A 9,103-nucleotide genomic window follows, 5' to 3' on the forward strand; every position below is an offset into this window, starting at 1 on the left:
CAACACCCCCCCCCCCCCATCTGTCCAGCCGTCAGTCAGCCTGCACCCCACTCCCCCGCCAGCCTCAACCTGCCGTCTGCTGCTCTCTGAGCCCAGCCAAACCAACAGGAGCACCATCACACCAGTGCAGCGGTCTGCTCACACACACACACACACACACACACACACACACACACACACACACACACACACACATGTGCACGCACACACACACACTCACTCACACACACACACACACACACACACACACACACACACACTCACTCACTCACTCACACACACACACATGTGCACGCACACACACACACACTCACTCACTCACTCACTCACTCACACACACACACACACACACACACACACACACACACACACACACACACACACACACACACACACACACACACACACTCACACTCACACACATGCATCTCTTACTGCAGTGTCTGATCACACACACACACACACACACACACACACACACACACACACACACACACATGCTTCATAGAACTGGCTCCTGGTCCTCTGATCTGCCTCTAACTGGCCCCGGAGCTGCGGTTACAAACTCTTGCTGTTTGGCTGGAAACCGTTTGGATTGGCTTTTAAAGATCAAGAGCTCCCTCAGTGTGTATCTGCGGTGCTCTCTGTGTGTGTGGGTGTGTGTGTGTCTGATGAGAGCCCAGTGTCGTCATGCTGCCGGGTTTGAAGACTTATAACAGCCATTAGACGAGATTAGATTCAACTGTGCAGGTTGAACAGGTACAGGGCCAGTGAAGTGTGGCTTGCATCTAACGAACACGTGGGAAAGAAATGCTTCTGTTTCCAGATAACAGGCAATATAATATAAATGAAAATGAACCAAATATAATGAATAGAAACACTACATCTTAAGCTATGGACAGCACAGAGAAACAGTGCAATCTATACATTTATAATATAGGCAGATATTTCATGGTACATGAAAGGTGCTGGTATTGTTATGTTATTATGAGGATGTTCAGCCTATAAGAAATATTTGCATGGTGTGCATTCATATGATGTGCGTATTATATGAGTTTTACATATAAAGATTATATCAATACTATTCTCTATTATTTAGGGAAAACCCTTAGGTGTTACACACTGCTGTTTCTTGAATTACTTTGACTACTTCAGTTTTACATTAAATTAAGGTAGTTTTACAAAGCACTGTTAGAGATAAAAAATACAACATTAAAGTCCAACAAACTCACCATCAAAAGTGGAATACATTAACTATGTGTGGAGTGACCCAGATATTTTCATTGCTGTTGGGATGGAAGTGATGAAAGAGTTCAAACGAACACCATTGCATGGACAATATCTATTCAGTATGTAGGAATGTGAATGTGTTTCTAAATCAACATATTGTTCATTGTTTTTTATTATTATTGTGGTGTCAAAGTAGATCTTTTTCATTTTGAATCTGAGCACTTCTTTTTCAGGCGTAAGGCGTATGTGTGATGTGTGGCCAGTAACAAAACACATCCTTTCAGGTATTGCATCACTCAAGTCGTTATGTGTTATCAGCTCAGCAGAATGGCCCCTGTAGGTTGACATTTCAAACAGCTCCTAACGGCACCTTTAAGCTGATGACAAGCTCCGCGCTCCCGTTCATTACCACACCGACCGAGTTTCATTTTTAGAAACAAAGTGGTTCTGGCGAGCCGAGCGTTTTGTCACTTGTAATTTTCCCTCCACGGATCCTTCTGGAACATCGTTACGTCAGACCGGACCAAGATTGGAAACTGGGTGGCTGGGCCACCTGGTTTGTCATAAACCTTACATACTGCGCCTCGTAATATAAGCGCCTGTGTCATTTACCAGTTGCTTTTCCCCGCTCTCTGCGTGCCAAATAACATTGCAGACCTCATTTCAGCAGCCTGCTTGAACTCCGGGGAAAAACGCAATCTTTTTTTCCCTGATATTTACATATCAGTGACACAAACTTCAAAATATCATATTTACTTCAAAGGGAGCGCTAGTGGTAGTTCTCAGCCCCCACCCTCTCTGGCTCGGTCTGGTGCAACAGCGGCGTTGGAGCTTGACACGATCCTTATCGCCGCGGTGATGGAAGCCATGGCACCCTCATTGATTTGTTTTGCATCGAATTTCCCTGATTCATCGGTCCGCTCCACCAACAACCGCAACCGAGAGCTTGTTTGTCCTTAAATTATCATAAGCACTTGTCCGGGCCACACGAGGGGCTGAGACAGAAGCCTCTGGCTAAAATAGCTTCCCTGAGAGCACCTTGCTCAGCCAGTATGCGCAACGAACCGGCGGCGGTCTTATCGGCTTTCATGATCAGACGCCTCTGAAATGAAGTTGTATCAATCTTGCAAAGGTGTCAACACGAGCTGGTTGACTCCTCAGGCGGCCTTTTAAGTAGTCCTTGCCTGTAATATTCAGCCAGCTATATCCTATGTGAATGATAAACATACACACGCCACACACACACACACACACACACACACACACACACTCACATGGAGACATGATACAGACACTCTCATATAATAAACATAGAAATGCAGGCACAGACAGACAGAATGACAGACAGACTGGCAGACAGACAGACTGACACACACACACACACACACACACACACACACACAAAGACCCCCCTCCACCCCACACACACACACACACACACACACACACACACAGGCTCAATGCAGCCAACCCAACTCATGAATACCAATGCTCTGGCAGCGGTTTGCCACCACTTTGAAGTCCTCCTCTTAAATGACAGATATTTGTCTCGCTGCATGTCGCTCACTCAGAGTTCTCCTCTGTCACACACACACACACACACACACTCTCATTCTCTGATGTGCCGCCCAATGACATGGCTGACGTCCGTTCTCTTTCCGGAACGATCCGCCTGCTTCACCTCAGGACCCAGAGGGCAGACGTGCTAAGCTTCTCCTCTCCGCCAATTAAAACATCATCCACCCCACTGACAGCGGGGGTCAGAGACGCTCCACCTGCCGCGGAGATGGCTCCTCAAGCACAGGGAGCTCACCTGATCTGCCATAACATGTCAGACGGGGCTCACCTCAGCTGTCCAATACAGACACACAGGACACGGAGAAGTATATCAAAAAGGGAAATGAAGGAATGAGAAACATTTCCAAAAAAAATATTGAAGCCAAATATTGAGGCCATTTTGACCATCTGTGATGGCAAATAAGCAAGACGCAACCTTTTTTTCATATGGGCCTGAAGTCAATCAAACTGTCGCCGGTAGAGAACCAAACCATTGACTATACATAATATATACAAAATGATAAATTAATTAAATGAACGAGACAACTGTGGGTGAAAGAAACTACAGTAGTATATGGTCGGACCAATGGGCTGTGGGCTTTGTATTGTACCCCAACACGTACAGTACATATGTTAATATGAATTTCTATTGCAGTACCACACAGATAAACTACAGTACTATTTGAAGGCATACCCAAACTTTACAAATAAGAAGGTAAGGGAACACTCCATCAAACTGGCTCTTTTCCATGGGGTGATGGCCAATGCATTGCAGACCTAATGGCTGATGAATCAGAGATGATATGATGTGGATGAACAGTCATGGTGAAGCAGAGGAAGGTGAACATGCCAATGTGTGAACACTATGTTCCGTGTATTGTGCTCTTCCAAAGAAACCAAATAAATAAACTCTCAATAGATGATCCTCAACCCCCCAAAAATACACCTTCACCCAAGTGGAGAATAGCTATCACCCCCTCCCCCCGACTCCCCCACCCCCCACACTCCTTGGCTTTTGCCTGCTTATATAACTGCGTCTTTCATGCACAGCTGTGGTCCGCAGAGGGCTGTCAGACCAGGGTGATTGCACTGACTGCAAAGTGGTCGTCCTTTCGGGAGCGAGAGAGTGAGAGAGAGAGAGAGAGAGAGAGAGAGAGAGAGAGAAAGAGGGAGGGGGGCATTGGAGCCAGCGACAAAAGCAAGCATCAAACAGTACATTGCATGATGCCAGGTAGATGCACGACTCAATGACTCAAATTTTGACACAAATACACATATATACAGAGAGAGAGAGAGAGAGAGAGAGACAGATTCACAGACAGACAAACACACACATACACAGAGAAAGAATAAAAGAGAGTGAAATACACACACACAGGGAAAGACTAAAAGAGAGAGAGCGCTGGAAAGCGTCCTGTATCTGGATGTTTAATGTGAATCCCATGGCAAGCAAGAGGCCTACAGGAAGAGACAGTGATGCTTTTGAGTACATTATTCATACAGCCTCACACTGTGGCCCAGAGTCTCTCTCTCTCCTGCCGGGGCTCATCTGATCCTGAATCAGCTTCTGTGTGCGCACCGTGGGGTGTGTGTGTGTGTGTGTGTGTGGGGGGGGGGCACTCCTATGAGGTGTCGGGGGAGAAGGGGGTAAGTGGAGGGGTGTGATCAAGCAAACTTTTTTTTATATCACATCTCTTCAGAGCTTCAGACGATTTCAAATGCTCTCGTTGCTGTTGCTGCTGCCACCACTGGATGGTTCACAGGTTTCATGTCAAGTATACAATGTTGTCGGTTTTTGAAGGCGCTTTCATATTTTCCAGGTACCCCTACTGTGTTTTTTAACATCGGCTGTCACAGAGATCTGCAGAGATCATAACACTAGTGAGTGGCTTTCTCCTACGCCTCCATTTCCTCTCTCTGACACCCTCCTCAAGACATGGCAGATAGATACAGTCAAAAAGTTTTAATGGCAGACATTAAAAAACTCCATTTTGATTACAGTGCAAAAGAAGGTTTCTCCGACAGCAGACCAAGACACATTAAGCCATAGGAGAGCTGAAGGGAAGCCTTAAAGAACTCCACTTCTGAATAATTCTCTCTGGTCGAGGCAAAGTAATCCCAATCTGGACACTGCTTTTGGATGGAACCCTGCTATCTTAACAAAATGGATTCTCACTATGACTATATGAATATTTGACTTTGATTTCACAAAAGCCAGCCAGGCATGTAGAACTTCATCAACTCGACAGGTTTTATTATTCTGTTTTAAAAACAGTGGGCTAATCATGTTTTATGAGCCAAAGTAAATATAAGCCAAATTTAGAGGCTATTTGTGGTTAAATCGAGCACTTTCAATGTCTTCATGGCAATTCACAGCAAGGTTCACTCTCTTTGCCTACTTGAAAGGAATCTCTTCTGAAGCAAAATCGGGCCTTTTTAATCCATCTGAGCTTTTCTCACCTTTCAACTCAATTACTTGCACAAAAAACTCTCGCTAAAGCTCACCTTCCCCTTCACTCGACGCACTGCGACTCTGGTTGAAGTCATAATCCGCCGCCACAGAGCGAGCGAAGGTTAGCTTCTAATTCGCAGCTTTTTGGTGATGAAAGGACACCATTACCGTCTCTCAGCATGCCCACCCAGCCCTCCACATGGGCCATAGACGTAAACGTTTGTGAAAGAGTAAGAAGCCTCAGCCTCCAGGTAAAACAGCCACACAAAACCAGTTTTGCGCTACTCCATTTGCTAACAAACATTCGCTAAAGGCACTTTAGTGAGTTCACACGATGCATTGCGCCTCTGATTAAGCCTCCAAGACTCAACATCAGGCAGTTGGAGACAGGGGTACTCACACACACACACACACACACACACACACACACACACATACACACACTCTTACACACACACACACACACACACACACACACACACACGCAGCATGTCACCTAAGTGAAGATGAAGGAAAGCAATGTGAAACATTTAAGGAGAAGTGGTTGAAAGCACGAGCAAGATTAGTATTAATTAGTCATTTTCATTACAGTGCTCTTATGCAGTACTTATGAATTTCAGCAAGTCTCTGTGTTCATTTTCTGCCAGCTACTCATCCTCCCTGTCCCATCCATTTCAAATGGTCTGTTTTGCCCTAGTAAGGAGGACGCCAGGCCAGGCATGCAAGGTGTTTAAACTGCTGCCAACGTTCCAACCACACGGGCACACTTGCTTACGATGCAAAGCCTCCTGCCAGCACAAATTCATCACATTTTCGCAGGGGAGATTGTTTTCCCAACAACATGTCAAAAGTCATGTCTCGCAGTTTCAGTGTCACAGAGCAGTGACAGGAGCGTTAGAATGGGTTACATCATTTTTTGGGGGGGGCAGCGGTGTGTCAAAAGTAATTCCTTGGAATTTCAACAGGCCTTTCAATGGTAGGGCAGGAAAGATCCGATTATTTATTTCACTGAGACTCTGCTGCAGTGGTCTCCTGATGGTGTCAGCACCGCTTCGGCCCAGCAAACAGTTTTGGGAACGTCAGCGTCGCTACTCATGGTAAAGGCGAAATGCCATCTCACAGATCTGTCACAGACGTTTTGTGACAGTCATTTATCACAAAGCTGTCTCAGCACCGTTTATGCTAAGCTTTCTTACAGATCCCAGAGCTCCGACCGACACGCATTCACAGACATCCCCCACTTTCTCACTCAAGAGCAGTGACAGGGATCTTTTTTTTTTTTTCAAAATCTTTCCCTCAGTCTCTATTTTAAAAATCTTGACACGCTAGCTTGACTCAGGAAAACAAAAAGCAAAAATTGAAGGCAAATTGCACAATTGTTGGAGAAGCCTGAAGAAAATGTAACTCCGGGAGCAGACAAGTCAGCCAACTTGTAATAGGCCATTACGCTTAAAAAGAGAATGAGTAAAAAGAACAAAAAAGAGGAGCTTTAGATGCAAGCAGAGGCAGTGAGGTAGAAACACTGAAAGATAAGAGAGAAAGGCCGACAGGGAGAGCGCACTAAAAAGGAACCACCTGCAAATTGAAATCTCTATCAATTCAGCCCGACTTCTCCAGGATTAGTGGCTGACTACACATGCTCTCTGAATCGGGTTTGACACTAATTTGAGCAATTCTTTCATCAGCCTTTCAGTTTGATCACCTAATGAACTCTGGCTGACAAATCTGACGTTTGGAGATAGGCGACGTGAGAAGTCAGTCTTGGTAGTTAGGGCAGGCAATTGTAGAAAGGTGCTTTCCATATCTGGAGGTGATATTTGGGTGCTTGTAACTGCTGGAATGAATGTCTCACTGTCTCTAGGAAAAGTGCACAGCTTCAACTATTCCTGATCTTACAGGAAAGGCTGCAACTAGGAAACTCGGAAGACAGCATATTTAACATGATGGACTTTACCGGTTTGTCTGCAATAAATGTCATGCACACAGGCAGACCCTACGACAATAAATAGTTTTTTGAATTGTTATAATGCATTAGTAACATAGTACTAAACATCTGCCTCACATAAATGATCATCGTGATAACTGAAGTGTATAGTTTCACAGCATATGATGTATCATAATGAATAGTTTTGCCATTAATGGATAAAGGTGATGTAGAGGAGAACTGAATTAATAAATAATTTTATTCTGCAATGTGAATAATGCAATTGCCAAGTCAAGTCACATTTTATTTATAAAGCGCATTTTTGTATGCACAAAGTGCACACCCAATTGTGTACATCTATGTATATCTGTAGAGACTTATGTCAGGTCAGAATTACTCTTAGGATGCACTTATGAAGCACCTTGAAGGTCTAATTTAAATCATGGGTTAAAATAAGTCTCAACTGGATTGACACTCTTTCTGAGAGGATTTGAGTGCAATCTCATAGATAGGTTATTCATTATATTAAAGTCTGATCAATACAAGACATGGATATGTTGACATTTTGTAGCAAATAGAGGGCTTTTGCAACCATCTGTTTGTGTCAGGCTATTTCTGCCCCATTCGGGGAGTTCCTGTCAGCTCCCGCTGTCTAGCCAATATGAACTGGGCCTTTTTTTGCTGGTTTGCTAAGTATGAATCAATAAGCCGATCAATAACTATCACGTTTGTCTTTGGACGAATTAGTTCCACGTCTCTCCATTCCTCACTCGTCATTGGGGTGGCATATTGACGACCGTCGTCTTGTTAAAGGTCAGTGTCGATTGGGACCTTTACATGCTTGAATGTATATATATGGTCAGAGTGGCCTTGGGAGGACTGAGGATAGGTCACAAAAGTGAAGGCAGGAAGAAGAAATGGCATCAACAAAGCAGCCAGTCGTCCTATCTGGCATTCCGATCCAGGCCCGCTGTAACCATCTTAGCACTGTCAGGTGGAAACGATGCACCCAAATTTAAATGCACGTTTTCTCACAAATGGAGAAGTTGGAGGCGGCAGCAAGTAACAGAGGAATAAGCCAGCTGTTAAACCAACTGTTAAGGCTGTCTTCTGGTTCAAATGCTTTCAATCCACTGCCTATCCTTTAATCACCACAAGCACGCACACACGCACGCATGCACACACGCTCACAGACGCACACACACACTAACACACACACACACACACACACACACACACACACACACACACACACAGTGTACACACACACACACACACACACACACACACACAAAATGCACGCGCCCACACTCACACACACATTGTGTGAGAGAGACACAATCCGTATAAATACACCAGACTGAGACACACACACACAGAGTGTGTATGAAAGAGAGTACACAATCCGTATAAATACACCAGACTGATCTAGACTTTAAGTGGAGACAGAAAGAGGCCAAGTCAAACAATTCCAGCTGCTCATTCCTAGTGGGTGCCTAGATAAAGAGAGAGTGTTCTGTCACCAAACAGCTCTCATTTAGTAACCAAGTAAAGACAGAAAGTCTGAGTCTAGATTAGACACATTCTGTTTCTCCTACAGTATCTGTTCTGACAAATTGACTTGGTTGTTTGTTTTTAATCTTGTGCTGCTTTGCTTAATTTTGAATGCATTCCATCGTATCTTCTGTATTGTATCTTTGCGTTTTGGAGATATTGCAACTGGAACTATTTTGAGGTAAGAACAATGTTAGACGTGTGTCATGATGATGATCATCATCATTTACACAGAAGAGGTATACAGATAAATTACTATCAGTGCTAAAGATGGGATTCACAATCTTGATCACCTGTTGTAACAGTATTAAAATAATAATAATGATAATAAAATAAAGACAAAATGGAAAGAAAGAGCTACAGACTCCAAAAGGGGGCACAAAAGA

The sequence above is a fragment of the Sardina pilchardus genome, chromosome 24 (assembly GCF_963854185.1).
Source record: "Sardina pilchardus chromosome 24, fSarPil1.1, whole genome shotgun sequence".
In the NCBI taxonomy this organism is placed as follows: Eukaryota; Metazoa; Chordata; class Actinopteri; order Clupeiformes; family Clupeidae; genus Sardina; species Sardina pilchardus.